At 42.2% G+C, this 16554-nt stretch overlaps 1 non-coding gene across 1 annotated transcript; it reads right to left on the bottom strand.

Moving 5' to 3' along the window:
• Window positions 1–8665: 8665 nt before the first annotated feature.
• On the bottom strand, window positions 8666–8772 carry LOC112938064 (small nucleolar RNA R71). Its single transcript, XR_003241114.1, has one exon. It is a non-coding gene; the product is annotated as a small nucleolar RNA R71 (small nucleolar RNA).
• Window positions 8773–16554: the final 7782 nt, after the last annotated feature.

Below are 16554 nucleotides of genomic sequence, written 5' to 3'. Positions count from 1 at the left end.
CAGGCTAACCTTGGTTGTTTTCACTTTTGTTGTGAAAACAGGGTAGTGCATGACTGGTTTCAACTTGCCGAAAAACTTCAAAGAAAATCCAGAAGCTTTCTTTCGGAGCATTAGGCCGTGAGTCGCTGCTCCGCAGAAAACTCTACCGATAGATAAACCAGCCGTACCAACGCCACCGACCTTCAAGACTATGGCTAATAAGACTCTCCGCGAGTTCGCTGCTCCCTCTGCTGACAATGTGGCCATTGGGCCGCAGGTCAACATAGGGGACGTGGATTTCGACTTGAAGTCCAGCCTCATCACGATTGCGCAGGCAAACCCGTTCTGTGGTGAGCCTAATGAGGGGTCCAATGCTGATCTGCAACAGTTCCTGGAGATCTGTAGCACGTACAACATCAAGGGCGTCAATCCCGACACCGTCAGGCTGCGACTGTTTCCGTTCTCCCTTCTCGGGAGAGCGAAGCAGTGGTTCTATGTGATGAGGACATCAACACCAACGATACATCCACACTTCCACAATTACAACTTCATGGTCCTATTACCCACGCTCGTGCATGTCAACTCAACTATCAGGAACAATGGAGAGGATCAAACGGGGAGAGGATTCGCGCGGGATGGATTCGGACTACAGCATAGCACAAACTTCTGACGGCCGCCACGACTTCCTGCGAACTCCGATTTGGGCTTGTAAGTACTTCATGGAAAGCTTGTCAAGTCTACTTTCAAATGAATCCAGCCTCATGTCCATATCAGTTCTGGGCAGCCACAATCTTCATTTTACTACCGAGTCCTTTTCTGTCCACGGTGCCGCGTCACCTCTTTGGGCCCAATGGGCAGTGTATTAAGTTGGGTCCATTAGGGACACGTCGTAGGGTGAGAGAACGACCCCAGCACTCCTGTGGTCGTCCTCTTCCTCTTCTTATAGCTTTCTCCGCCGCCAAGAATAATCGGGTTTTGTTTAGATCAAAGTATAGCGTCGCTACTTTGCCGAGTTGATCCCGTGATCGATTAGATTGCCGGATTGCTTGTTATTGAACCCCACTTGTTACTTCTATTGATTCAATCCAACATCTTTGATTCGCAAATTTAGTTGCTTGTTCATCTTGTTCTTGCTGGTTCTCGATTGCTTGCAGGAACAAATACCCTCGTAGTTGGGCTGATCGTGCATCCGTCGAGATTCACGACCACCTCTGGAGTTGGGGTAACGATTGCTAAGGCGCAACATCCCCGGATAGTTGTAGTCGGATCGCCAACGTCACTCCATCCAATCGACTTATCCCTCTCATCGAAAGATCGAGACACCCTCGAGCACATCAGGTGGTATCAGAGCCCAAGTTGCTCGGTGAGAGATTTCGTAATTTTCTTATTCCTACAGTCCAGAAAAAGCCAAAAAAAATATTAGATTAGTTTTCTATGATCCTACTAGTACTGCTTAGTTAGGGCTTGTTGAGTTTTCGATTGCATCGGTTGTGTTAATTTGTTGGTTTTAGTGTTTAGTCGATTAGAGTTTCGAGTTCTGGCCACCGCACATCGCCATTTTTTTCTTTCATCACCACCATCTCAGCCATCACCACTTCTGTTGTCGTCGGGATCTACGAAAACGGAACCGCCTCGCTGCCACGGTTCTATTTTAGTAGATTTTAGAAGTTTTTATCGGTTGGTTTTGGAGTTGTCAAGTTGCATATAAGGTTTGCCGAGTTGGCCGTGTTTCTGTTTCGGCTGTGCTTGTGTCTGTTGCGCGAGGAAGAAGAGAGAAAGGGGATACTAGATCGGTTTTTGGATGGAGTCTTACAATTTGTAGATTGGTTTCTATTTGGGCGCCATGCAGAAGAGATAAAAAGGAATCGATTTCCTTCTTTCATTTTTTTTAACCGAGTCCCACCCCCTTGCGTCGGTTTCCATCCCCCTCTCCCAAGTCCGACTCCCCCTCTCGTATCTCGGTTTGAATCTATACCGTGAGTTAGCTACATACCTTGGTGAATTTTCGTTTGGTGTCGGTTTCAAGATCTGTTTGGAAAAACGGAACTGGTGTAAATTTAGCATTCCATTTTTGTATAGTTTTATTTTTTGGTTCGGACTTTTACACTTGAGTCCCTGTATTTTTTATATTTACATTGGAGTCCCTATAATCTTACATTGAGGTCCTTGAGTTGTTTTTGCTAAAGAAAATACAAAAGAGTGAGAAACGGCAGAAAGGTGCAAAAAAAAGAGAAAAAAAAGCCGCACCGAAAAAAAAGAGAAAGAAAAAAGAAGAAAGAAAGAAAAGAGATGAGAAGCTGACTTGTGTGTGAGTACACCCCCCCCCCAAAATTCAGTGTTGTCACCACCATCTTCCTATCATCGCTCATGTTTGGTTTGTGTATTGTGGCGTCCTTTGTGGTTAGGCTCGTGTCTCTACTTCGGCTAGCCTAGGACCAGCATTGTACCAACCTTGAGAGATTATTCAACTTGCTTTGACTAACGTGGTTTCTAGTTTTTCTTTGACTCATTACACAGCCCACCCATAGCTCCACCGGTTCGACTAACACTTGACAGGGATTCAGCTACCAAGGCATCAATACACCTTCTCCAGAGGTTCGTCCAAGTCCGACGGTTGCCATCACCTCCTGTTTGGCATGATGAGAATTGGTAAGAGCTTGTGGAACAGGTTGAGAGTGAGTGACTTGATAGATAGAACCACATCCAACTAGTTTTGTAGGATTTTTTCTTCTTCTTCTTCCTTTTTCATTTGCTGCTCCATAGTATTTGTTTTGTCTGTTTATTTTGTTTCTAACCATGTCAGGTGTTGAGCATTCCAACCCCCACTCACCCCGCACAAAAGGAATTATTTAGCATTTTGACAGGTTAGTGAGGGACCGCACACAAGGGCTCGAGGAGGATGTTTGTATCACCAATGAAAAGCTTGGTCATGTTGAACGCACGCAAATTGATTCCAACACCAAGCTTACCACCTTGGAAGCTTCTGTTGCGACGGTGAACACCAGTCTTGATGGTATTGTGTGGCGTCTTGATGAGATGGCCCGAGCATCCCACCATGGTAGTGAGATGGATGACCATGACTACGTTGGTGATTCTGAGGATGATGCGGACCAGCGACGACATCGCTTCAATCGCCGTGGTGTGGCTCATCGTCGGCCACGCCGTGAGGTACGAAATAATGATGATTCATTTGGTAAGATTAAATTCACTATTCCTGCTTTTGATGGTAAGTATGACCCTGATGCCTATCTTTCATGGGAGTTAGTAGTAGATCAAAAGTTTGCTTGCCATGATGTTCCTGAGGATAAGAGGGTTAGGGCTGCCACCAGTGAATTTACTGATTTTGCTTCTGTTTGGTGGTGTGAATACCGTCGTACTCATATAAATGCTTTGCCACCTACTTGGGATGATTTGAAACAAATTATGCGTGCTAGATTTGTACCTTCATATTATGCACGTGACATGTTAAATAAGCTGCAGCAATTGAAACATGGTGGTACTAGTGTGGAAGAATATTACCAAGCGCTGCAAATGGGTATGTTACGTTGTAGGTTAGTAGAGGACGAGGAGGCTGCCATGGCTCGATTTTTGGGGGGCTTAGATCGGGAAATTTATGATATTCTCAGTTACAAAGAGTATAATAATATGACTCGGTTATTTCACTATGCCTGTAAAGCTGAATGGGAAGTGCAGGGATGACGTGCACAAACAAGGGCTAACATTCCTGCAGGTAGAACTCCATGGACGGCTCGGAGTGGCGCTGCCCCCACCGATCGTTCATCAGTTTCGACATCGACATCTGCACCCTCCAACAGCAACAGCAACAAAGCGTGGCCAACACCTTCTACGGCCCGCTCTCGTGCTTCAGAGGTTGCAGAAAAGCCCACCAAGAGTGCCTCCTCTGTTGCTTCCACGGGTAGAACAAGAGATGTTCAGTGCCACCGATGCAAGGGCTTTAGGCACATGCAACGTGACTGCCCTAGCAAGCATGTTTTGGTAGTCAAGGCTGATGGTGAGTACTCGTCTGCTAGTGATTTCGATGAAGATACACTTACATTGCTTGTAGCTAACAACATAGCTAGCGAGGATGAGAAACACATCGGGGCTGATGTAGCGGACCAATATGAGAGCCTTATTGTGCAACGTGTCTTGAGTGCACAAATGGGCAAAGCGGAGCAGAACCAGCGGCATAACCTTTTTCAGACGAAGTGTGTCGTCCACAAGCGTTCCTGCTGCACAATCATCGATGGGGCCAGTTGTAGGAATTTGGTGAGTACGGAGATGGTCACGAAGCTAGCTTTGCAGATGAAACCACATCCCCACCCATACTACATTCAGTGGTTCAACAACAGTGGCCGCATTAAGGTAACACAATTGGTGAGATTAAATTTTGCAATTGGTTCTTACTGTGATTTTGTTGATTGTGATGTCGTACCTATGCATGCTTGCTCTTTGCTGTTGGGTAGGCCTTGGCAATATGATAAAGACACATTGCATCATGGTAGAACCAATCAATACTCCTTTATGCATAATGGAAAGAAAATTGTGTTGCATCCTTTGACTCCTGAAGCTGTTTTTGAGAATAATGTTGCTAGAGCTGAGAAAGAGAAAAATGTTGAGCATGCTAAAAGTGAAAATCAGATTGTAGCAAAAGAACAAGTGCACCATAATTTGAAAGGTTCTCAATCTAACCGTCGCAAGGATAGTGTGATTAAATTGAATGGTCCTTGTTTGCTTACCACTAAATCTGATATTGTCAATTTGGACACAAGTGATATTGTTTGCTATGCTTTCATTTGCAAGGATGCTTTGTTTTCTTTTGAAAATATTCCTCTCTCTTTTCCTCCTGCGGTCACTAACCTTTTGCAGGAGTATGAGGATGTGTTCCCCAAGGACGTGCCACCGGGGCTGCCACCGGTGCGTGGAATTGAGCATCAAAACGACTTGATCCCAGGAGCATCGTTACCCAACCGTGCGCCATACCAAACCAACCCTGAGGAAACCAAGGAGATTCAGCGTCAGGTTCAGGACTTGCTTGACAAAGGGAACGTACGTGTCTCTTAGTCCATGTGCTGTTCCGGTGATTTTGGTTCCAAAGAAAGATGGATCATGGCGTATGTGTGTTGATTGTAGAGCTATTAATAACATTACCATTAGATATCATCATCATATTCCTAGGTTAGATGATATGGTAGATGAATTGAGTGGCTCTACTGTTTTCTCTAAAGTTGATTTGCGTAGTGGTTACCACCAGATTCGTATGAAGTTGGGCGATGAATGGAAAACAACATTTAAAACAAAATTTGGGTTATATGAGTGGTTAGTGATGCCTTTTGGTTTAACTAATGCACCAAGCACTTTCATGAGGTTGATGAATGAGGTTTTGCGTCCTTTCATTGGAAAATTTGTGGTGGTATACTTTGATGATATTCTGATTTATATATAGCAAATATTTGGAGGAACATCTTGATCATTTACGTGCTGTTTTTAATGCTTTACGTGATGCACGTTTGTTTGGTAATCTTGAGAAGTGCAATTTTTGCACCGATCGAGTCTCGTTTCTTGGATATATTGTCACTCAACAGGGGATTGAGGTTGATCAAGCTAAGGTTGAGGCAATTCAGAGTTGGCCGATTCCTAAAACGATCTCACAGGTGCGGAGCTTTCTAGGACTCGCGGGGTTTTCTCGCCGTTTTGTGCGAGATTTCAGCACCATTGCTGCACCATTGAATGAGCTTACAAAGAAGGGAGTGCTTTTCACTTGGGGCACATCACAAGAGAACGCCTTCCGCATGTTGAAAGATAAGTTAACACATGCACCTCTCCTCCAACTTCTAGATTTTAATAAGACTTTTGAACTTGAATGTGATGCTAGTGGGACTGGATTGGGTGGTGTTTTGCTACAAGAAGGAAAACTTGTTGCATATTTTAGTGAAAAATTGAGTGGGCCTGTTCTGAATTACTCTACTTATGATAATTAATTGTATGCTCTTGTGCGCACTTTAGAAACATGGCAGCATTATTTGTGGCCTAAGAAATTTGTCATACATTCTGCTCATGAGTCTTTGAAGCACATTCGTAGTCAAGAAAAACTGAACCGTAGACATGGTAAATGGGTTGAATTTATTGAATCTTTTCCTTATATTATTAAACACAAGAAAGGGAAGGAAAATGTCATTGCTGATGCATTGTCTAGGAGATATACTTTGTTGACACAACTTGACTACAAAATTTTTGGCCTAGAAACGATTAAAGACCAATTTGTGCATGATGATGATTTTAAAGATATGTTGCTGCATTGTAAGGATGGAAAGACATGGAACAAATTCTTCTTGAATGATGGGTTTGTTTTTAGAGCTAACAAGCTATGCATTCCAGCTAGCTCCGTTCGCTTGTTGTTGTTGTAGGAAGCACATGGAGGTGGTTTGATGGGGCATTTTGGTGCCAAGAAGATGGTGGACATCCTTGCTGGTCATTTCTTTTGGCCAAAGATGAGACGAGATGTAGATAGATTCGTTTCTCGCTGCGCTACATGTAAAAAGTCTAAGTCACGTTTAAACCCACATTGTTTGTATATGCCTCTCCCTGTTCCTACTGTTCCTTGGGAAGATATTTCAATGGATTTTGTGTTAGGATTGCCTAGGACCAAGAGGGGGCGTCATATCATTTTTGTGGTTGTGGGTAGATTTTCTAAAATGGCACATTTCATACCATGTCATAAAACTGATGATGCTTCTCATATCGCTGATTTGTTCTTTCTAGAAGTTGTTCGCTTGCATGGTGTGTCAAATACAATTGTTTCTGATCGTGACACTAAATTTCTTAGCCATTTTTGGAGAACTTTGTGGGCTAAATTGGGGACTAAGCTTTTGTTTTCTACTATTTGTCATCCCCAAACTGATGGACAAACTGAAGTGGTGAATAGAACCTTGTCTACTATGGTTAGGGCTGTTTTGAAGAAAAATATCAAGATGTGGGAAGAATGCTTGCCTCATATTGAATTTGCTTATAATCGTTCCTTGCATTCTACTACAAAGATGTGCCCATTTCAGATTGTGTATGGTTTGTTGCCTCGTGCTCCCATTGATTTGATGCCTTTGCCATCTTCTGAAAAAATGAATTTTGATGCTAAGCTTTTGTTTTCTACTACTTGTCATCCCCAAACTGATGGACAAACTGAACTGGTGAATAGAACCTTGTCTACTATGGTTAGGGCTGTTTCGAAGAAAAATATCAAGATGTGGGAAGAATGCTTGCCTCATATTGAATTTGCTTATAATCGTTCCTTGCATTCTACTACAAAGATGTGCCCATTTCAGATTGTGTATGGTTTGTTGCCTCGTGCTCCCATTGATTTGATGCCTTTGCCATCTTCTGAAAAAATGAATTTTGATGCTAAGCAACATGCTGAGTTGATGTTAAAACTGCATGAGACAACTAAAGAAAACATCGAGCGCATGAATGCTAAGTATAAGTTTGCTGGTGACAAAGGTAGAAGGGAATTGAATTTTGAACCTGGAGATTTGGTTTGGTTGCATTTGCGAAAAGAACGGTTTCCTGACTTGAGAAAATCAAAATTGACGCCTAGAGCTGATGGTCGATTTAAAGTGTTAGCCAAAATTAATGAGAATGCATATAAGCTTGATTTGCTTGCAGATTATGGGGTTAGTCTCACAATTAACGTTGCAGATTTGAAGCCATATTTGGGCGCAGAAGATGAACTTGAGTCGAGGACGATTCAAATGCAAGAAAGGGAGGATGATGAGGACATCAACACCAACGGTACATCCACGCTTCCACAAGTACAACTTCATGGTCCTATTACCCGCGATCATGCACGTCAACTCAACTATCAGGAACAATGGAGATTATCAAATGGGGAGAGGAATCGCACGGGATGGATTCGGACTGCAGCACAGCACAAACTTCTGACGGCCGCCACGACCTCATGCGAACTCCGATTTGGGCGTGCAAGTACTTCATGGAAAGCTTGTCAAGTCTACTTTCAAATGGATCCAGCCTCATTTCCATATCAGTTCTGGGGCGGCCGCAATCTTCATTTTACTACCGAGTCCTTTTCTGTCCACGGTGTTGCATCACCTCTTTGGGCCCAATGGGCGGTGTATCAAGTTGGGTCCATTAGGGACGCGTCCTAGGGTGAGAGAACGACCCCAGCACTCCTGTGGTCGTCCTCTTCCTCTTCTTATAGCTTTCTCCACCGCCAAGAATAATCGGGTTTTGTTTAGATCAAAGTATAGCGTCACTACTTTGCCGAGTTGATCCCGTGATCGATTAGATCGCTAGATTGCTTGTTATTGAACCCCACTTGTTACTTCTATTGATTCAATCCAACATCTTTGATTTGCAAATTTATTTGCTTGTTCATCTTGTTCTTGCTGGTTCTCGATTGCTTGCAGGAACAAATACCCTCGTGCTTGGGCTGATCGTGCATCCGTCGAGATTCACGACTGCCTCTAGAGTTCGTGTAACGATTGTTAAGGCGCAGCATCCCTGGATAGTTGTAGTCGGATCGCCAATGTCACTCCGTCCAATCGACTTATCCCTCTCATCGAAAGATCGGGACATCCTCGAGCACATCACTATGCAAACCGTGCTGCTGTCAATACCTAGGACAAATGCTCTACGACATTCCTCTCAAAATTCTTCCCGATGGGCAAAAACCAATGCCCTTCGTGGAAGGATTTTAAGTTTCCAGCAGACAAGGGATGAGTCTATTCCGGAAGCATGGGAACGACTGCAGGAGTACGTAGCCGCCTGTCCTCATCATGGGATGGATGACTAGCTGATAATGCAGAACTTTTATAATAGACTCACCCCGATGTCCCACGATCACCTGGACGCGGAAGCTGGAGGAGCTTTCTTCTCTAAAACGGTTCAAGGAGCTGTTGATCTAATAGAGAAGATGGTCTCCAATATGGGTTGGAGCGAGGAACGACACCAGACCCGTCAGCGAGGCATGCACACCGTCAAGGAGACGGAGTTACTTGCTGCCAAGCTGGACCTCCTCATGAAGCGATTGGACGACCACGAGAAATGGCCACAAGGTACCATCAAGGCCTTGGACTCTCACGTCACATGTGAGGTCTGTGGCGGCACGGGTCATTCTGGGAATGACTGCCCGGAAACCCGTGAGGAGGCGATATACATGGGCAACAACAACAACGGGTATCGTCCACAAGGAGGTCATGGGTGGAACCAACCACGCCCATATTATCAAGGAGGTAACAACAACGGTAATTTTTCTAACCAGCCCTCCTTGAGGGATCTCATTTTTGCACAAGCTAAAACCACCGATGCACTAAGCAGAAAACTTGCGGCCAATGACAAGGTCCTAGAAAACATAAATGTCAAGTTAGATGGCTTTGCTTCTGCTTTTCAAAATCAGCTGAGCTTTAATAAAATGATAGAAACCCAGCTAGCTCAGTTGGCATCCTTAGTCCCTGCAAATGAAACTGGGAGGATCCCGGGGCAACCCTACTCCTCCATTGAAAATGTCAAGGCGGTCATGACGAGGGGAGGTAAGTCCACTCGTGATCCGCCATATCCTAACCATGCAGGAACTAATGGGATATCAAAAGAAGTGCCATCTAATGATTCGGCTGACAAGGAAGTTCCGCTAGAAAAGACAGTGCCGCAAGAGTACTGCGACACACGGTTGCTGTTGTTCCCTCAACGAAGTAGGAAACCGTCAGTGGACGAGCAATTCGCTCGTTTTGTTGAAGTAATCCAGAAGATCCACATCAACGTGCCGTTGTTGGACGCCATGCAAGTGCCAACATACGCCCATTATCTCAATAATATACTCAACAACAAGAGACCGCTCCCAACAATGGAGGTGGTCAAGCCGACGGAACAATGCAGCAACGTAATACTCCACAAGCTCCCGGGAAAGTATGATCCACAGTCAGACTATCCGAAAATATCAGATAGTCTAATGTTGGATCAGACTGTCTGATCCACTAAAGAGTCACCACAAGTAGATCTATCACACAAACAAGAGTATAGCGCAAACAGTGACTAGATCTATAGCGGCACAATTAAGCAAAGCTAAAGAGAGGATATAGAGAGATCACCAACGATGAAGTTCGCGGAGTTGTTCCAGGAGTTCAAATCCTTGAGGGGATTCTACTCTCCGTTGAGGAGTTCACTAAGAGCCAGGTCTTTGCTAACCCTTTCCTAAAGAGGTTGTACTAAGCACTCCTCCTTCCACTAAGGGGTATCTCTTTCCTTGTGGAGGCAAGATCCGGCCTTCGCAAACTTCTCCCTGCCAACCACACGTAGATCGGTGGCTCGGGAGTGACACCTAGCCGTCTAGGAGTCCTCGACCTCGAAGAGTAACAAACACCACACAACTCTTGGTCAAACCCTAGTGCTCAAGATCGAGTGAAACACACACTAGGTCCTCAAACACCAAATCCACAACCAACAAGATCCACCACACAAAGAACGAGGAGGTATTTGAAAGAGGGAGAAAGAGCTCAAAGATCCAAAGCACCTTAGCACCAAACTCAACCCAAAGTGAATGAGAATGAATGAGTTGGGTAACCCTAGAAAAGGTGGGGGTATTTATAAATCCCCCAAAAAGTGGCCGTTAGGAGAGACTCTTTTCATCCCACCTCGGACTTTCCGAGGTGACATCGGATAGTCTAATGTTTTTTTTGACCCCCAAGCAAGCCCGAGACAGAGGACAAAATTCTGGAGAATTTCGGACAATCCGATCAATCGGAGAGTCCGATGTCATATCAGATATTCCGTTATTTTTGAAGCAAGAATTTCATCATCTTACAGAGACTCAAGTTCCATTGAATTTCGGAGTCTCTAGGTCATTGGATAGTCCAATTCTTTTTAGCCAACACTTAGACCAAAGACAGAGATCAAAGTTCTATGAAATTTCGGATAGTCTGAGCATCGGATAGTCTGATCAAAATCGGATAGTCCAACAGGATAAATTCAAGAACACTTCAAGTAAAGGATTTTGAGCACTAGTGTTCTACCAATTATATGCATGTGGTATCCCTCTTAATAGTACGGCATCCTAATACTCTCAAGAACACAAGATATACATGGTTTAGAAAGACGATTACCACAAAAGATGCCACAATGCTTTTAAACTCAAGTTCCACTCCTTTTTTATCCTTGCATTCATCTCAACAAAAAGCATTAGTTTTCTTCTAATTGTGTTGTCATCAACACCAAAATAAATGAGGGGTACTAGATGCACTTTCAATCTCTCCCTTTTTGATTATTGATGACAACACAATTAGAAATAATAAAAGATTAGGATTTTGGTGGAGCTCCCCTAAAGATATGCTTGAAATGAATAGGAGAGCTCCCCCTCAATCTATGCAATAGATTAGAAATGACAATATAACCTCATGCATATGCAAATGACAAGATATATCACACATTTAAGCATGGATAAGATATAATTCCACGTAACATCATTCAAGCCTATAGAGTTCAACAAGACATAAACATGCATAATAAAGAATTTAAACATGACACAAAAGCCCAAGGTTCGACTAGCCATCACGAAAGGGGATAGTTTTTTTTTTTTGATAGGTGGTTCTCCCCCTTTGGCATCAAGGCACCAAAAAGGAAAAACAGAGTGGATCACTCATCCTCATCAAAATCCTCGTCCTCCTCACTTGACTCCTCAAAAGCAAAAAAACGGAAAACTCTCTCTCCGCGCGCGACACATGTAGCCTTCTCGCCATTTTGCTGCTGTCTCGTCAGGGTGTCGTTTTCTTCTCAACTTGTGACTAGCTTTAGTAATGCTGACGGTGACAAACTAAAACCAGGTAATTGTCCGACTCACATATAATTAAAATTGAGCAACGGCTGCAATACATATGAACATGTTCTTTTTTATTGGTCTATGATTATATATCTCTAGTTGTATATCTTAACTTCTTAAAAAATCGGTAATTTTGCATTCGTCACCTAAATTTTTCATCCGTTTTCATCCGTCGGCGCTTGCACGCGGAGTCACCTTCAGTTATCCAAAAGAGAACGGACGGGAAATTTCAATTCGAATCACATACTGGATTCATGGAGCATTAAGCCACCGGTGGGAGCAGCGCGGGTCCGTCCGGCCCTTCGCTAGGAAGCGGCATCACCGCCGTCGTCGCCTGTTGCCGTCACCGCACCATACCCCGCCATCAAGGCCGACAGGGAGAAGGAGAGGGGGAGGGACGTCCATTGCTGCCCTCGCTGCACCGTACCCCCGCCGTCGCCGCACCGCGTCGTACTCTTGTCGTCATCGCGCTGTGCTGGCAACACGGGAGGAGAAGAGATGGGGAGCTGCGCCGCCGTTAGGGAGAGGACAGGAGAGGCGAAGAGGCGCCGCCGGTGGGAGGAGGCGGAGGGGAAGCAGCGGAGAGGGAGCAGCAGAGGGGAAGAGGCGGCGCAACAGGGAGAGGCAGCCGACGGTGGGGGAAGTGGGAGAGGGAAAATGAATTAGGGTTAGGTTTTTTTTGTACCGGTGGTTTTGATTGATTTGGAACCAATCTAAGCCATCCATCAAAAACAAACGGCTCAGATCGATCCCACGTCAGGCCAGCATCAGCTGGGCCATGCACGCTTGATGGACCGCGCGCGGGCTAGCGGGTCTAACACAACGCTTAGGCTAGAATTTTGCTTGGGGCCCACACGACAGTGAGAGGAGGAGTTGGGATGACTAATTAGACTTGTACGTTGGGCTGGACGCTTGCTTGCGGACCGAGGTGGAGGGGAGGAGAAGAGAGGAAAGCATGCCGCTCGGTTGCGGGCTGAAGAAGAAAATGGGCGGAAAATGACCCGAAGAGAAATGTGGACTTTTATTTAGATTTATTTAAATAAAGATGATGTTTGTATTATCAAAATTAGCAATTAAGTTCTAGAAATTCCAAGAAATTTTCAAAGACTATTATTAATCATGGTTAATTTTCTCACGCTTACTTTGCTTGTAAATTAATTTAATTATACTACTACGTACTTAAAAAATACCCAAATATTCCGGAAAATTGGTATTTCAATTAATTACACAATGTACATTATCTTTCTCAACTTTTCCTCAATTTTTTCTTTTTTTTTACCATTGCAATACACGGACACTTTTCTAGTAAGTTATACAGCTGAATCGTACGTATAACAGTACTCCTAAAATCTCCAAATACTAGTAGTGATCATGGGTTCATAGCTAAGCTACCCTTTCACCTCCATACTCTCAGTCTCAGAATATTCTTAATTTTTATTCATCCTAATTATATCAACACAAAATTAAAAAAAACTAAAATACCCCTTATTTGTTAAATCCAAATACAATTATTCTTTACTTTATCTAGTTTCAATATATTTATTTTCTGTTTTTATAAACTTTGATGTAATGATAATTCAAAAGTTAATTCTTTTTTAGGACAAAGGATAAACGATGATTTTATTCTAAGACGGAGAAGCATTCAACAACTCCCCCTTGAACTCGTGTGGACTAGTATGTTTTTCACCGTATCATGATTAAGTGATCAAGGACGGCTCGGTCATGACTCATCGAAAGAGAGAAAACAAGGAGTGAAAGGTATGTGTGAATACTAATGTTCTTTAGGAGATTTCCTTCTTCCAGAATTAATACCTCAGTTCAAAAACAAATTTATTTTTTCCCTATTTTATCAAATTTTATTACAACTATTTGTTTATTTTATCTTCTCACAATATAATTATTTATATTCTTATAAACTCCGATGTAATGATTATTTAATAATGAGCTTATTTTGAAATAAATAAAATAAAAATAAACTTATTACGATACGGAGGAAGTACTGATGTTCTTTTCACCGAACGGTGAGATTTCACTATTCACATATCATGACGGGAAAAGGGACCGCATTAATTATCGACAATTCTAGGTGATCTGACGTCATCAGTCATCCAGAGGTATTCCCGCACGAAAAAACAAGTTAGAGTAAATTTAATAAAACTATATGGCCTCTTTAAATCGCAGTGTTGAAAAAACAGAGGAATAGGAAAAACACATGATTCTGACAGGAATTAAAGTGTAAAACAGAGTATTGCAAAACATAGAAAAAACACAGGAATGGTCGTTTGATTAGAGCGCAGGAAAAACGTAGGAATCGGATGAGAGAGATAGAGTAAAGGAAATTTTCCAAGAGGTTGGAGCTCTTGCTAAATTTTCTCCAAAATCCACATGCAATGTGTCATTCCATAGGAATTTCATAGGATTTGGAAAGCTTCAATCCTTTGAATCAAAGGGCCAAATAGAAAAATTTCCTATAGGATTTGAATCCTATAAAATTGCTACATAAATCCTTTGATTCAAAGGGGCCCTAAGTAATTTGGTCAGATTATAAAAAAATATACATATTTAATAAGATATATCACAAAACTATAGATTTGAAGATAAATAAAAGGAACCGTTTATAAAGACAAATAAATGGAGCTAAAAACAAATTTATTACGGAATATTTTTTTTCATTTAACTCACACATATCAATACAAAATAAAAATAATAACATTGCCATTCTTTATCAAATCCATACGTAACACTAATGTTACCTTTTAGAAACATGATAGTCCAAGGACACCAGCCATATTTTTATTTTTTCACATAATAATCATCATGCACTTTAACAATAATCATTATGTGTAAAAAAGAGGTCTTCTCATTCTAAACCTGCACAATAATTAGAAATAAGAATTAATATGTGCATCACCAATTCAAATCAAGATTGAAAAAATAATACTATTCACTAATACATGCGTCTAAAATAAACAGGAAGTTATAGGTTCTTCAGAAAAATGATCATCGTATAGTCTCCAATGACCAGCCAATCATACCCAATTAATCACCTCATGTCCAAATACAGACAGGGGCAGAGCTAGAGCGAGATGAGGGGAGTGCCACTTGTTTAATTTACTCTGCTTTATATCAAGTTTAAACTAATACAAGTGTCTAAATATGTATTGAGGGGTGCATATATAGTGAAAATAAGTTAGGTATAGCTCCAAAAAAAATTTTTGACCGGGTTCCTGGGCACCCCCCTCAATACACTAGCTCCGCCCCTGAATACAGACCCACCTTGCATTGGTTCTTTCATGTTCTGATCGTACACTATTTGAACCGTCTCAAAAATAAATTCATTGTTGTCATCCAACAAAGACTCATCATCCAGTAGCATTTGGAGGGAGTTGCATCGACGACTCATCTCTTTGTCTTTTAACACGACGAGGACATGTAAGGAGAGGTGGGACAGCAACAATGGGAGATAGAGGGGAGGGGGAAAGGAGAGCTGACAGGGGATGGTGGGGGAGAATGGCGTCGGGGAGGCAGATCAGCATCGATCAGGGAGTGCGTGGGAGAAAAATCGTCGTCAGGGCATGGAGCGAGGGAGATCGATGCAGCATTGGGGCAAGGAGGAGTGCCTGGAGGATAGCGTGATCCTCTTCAGTATGGTAATAGAGGAAAACTAGATAGAAGGGTTCACTTTTACTTTTTGGAATTCAAAGAGATGAATTTTTTCACTTTCTATTTTCAATTTAGGAAACAAAAACAAAATTTTGGGTGGGTTATTCACATTATGTTGGTGATGCTCTTAGGAAGAATGTGTAGTACTTGCTGCCTCAGCTGGCATAATTTTATTATGTCCCATTAATTCAAATAAGAGTGACACCGTTGCTTAAATTGATACGTTTATACCTGATTTTGTAATCTAATATGATGGGATTTGGTGAGATGAAGATGACAATAATGTATTATAGCTTTTGTCCTGAAATTTATATACGTACCCCCCCCCTTCCAAGATGTGTCCATTTTTCACGTTTAAAACTTTGTCACAAGATATTATATCTATTTATAAAGTATTATATCCACCAATAACCACCTTTCATTTTAATTTTCATCCAATCTTGTCTTAACCACCTTATCTTCAACCATTCTCATTGAATGAGAAATTAATTAATCCATATAATATTTTTTGTCCACCCCCTCTAAAACAAAGAGAGGTCAGAAGAGAATGGGCAGTAGTTAATCCATATAAACTGTGCACAGCACACTAGACAGTAACTGCAGATGGATACTATCGATCTCTTAACCAGTACAAACACAGATGATGTTAATCTCAACCTATCTGACAGGGGATAGGGTAGATTGTCATGCTCCACTGATGTTAACATTGACCTTTACAGTTATAGATACTCCTGTAAATATATACTGTATATATATTTGGAGACAAATCTTCGGCCGAGTTTAGTTCTAAATTTTTTTAAAAAATTTCTAACTTTTTCATTACATCAAAACTTTCCTATATACAAATTTTCAAATTTTCTATCGCATCGTTTTAGTTTTAACCAAACTTCTAATTTTAACCTGAACTAAACACACCCTTCCTATCTTTTCATATGTGAACGCCTGTATTTGCCCGCATCCAGAGTCCCCCTTTGCTGCTGTCTCGTCAGGGTGCCGTTTTCTGGAGTACTCATCTGTGACTAGCTTTTTTTCATCTGTAAACGCCTGTATTTGCCCTCATCCAGTCAAGTCCCATTTCGCTGCTGTCTCGTCAG

This window comes from Oryza sativa, chromosome 2 (genome assembly GCF_034140825.1).
Source record: "Oryza sativa Japonica Group chromosome 2, ASM3414082v1".
NCBI classification, from domain to species: Eukaryota; Viridiplantae; Streptophyta; class Magnoliopsida; order Poales; family Poaceae; genus Oryza; species Oryza sativa.
The sequence above is the reverse complement of the archived record's forward strand: the minus strand, read 5'-3'. Positions and strand labels throughout refer to the sequence as shown.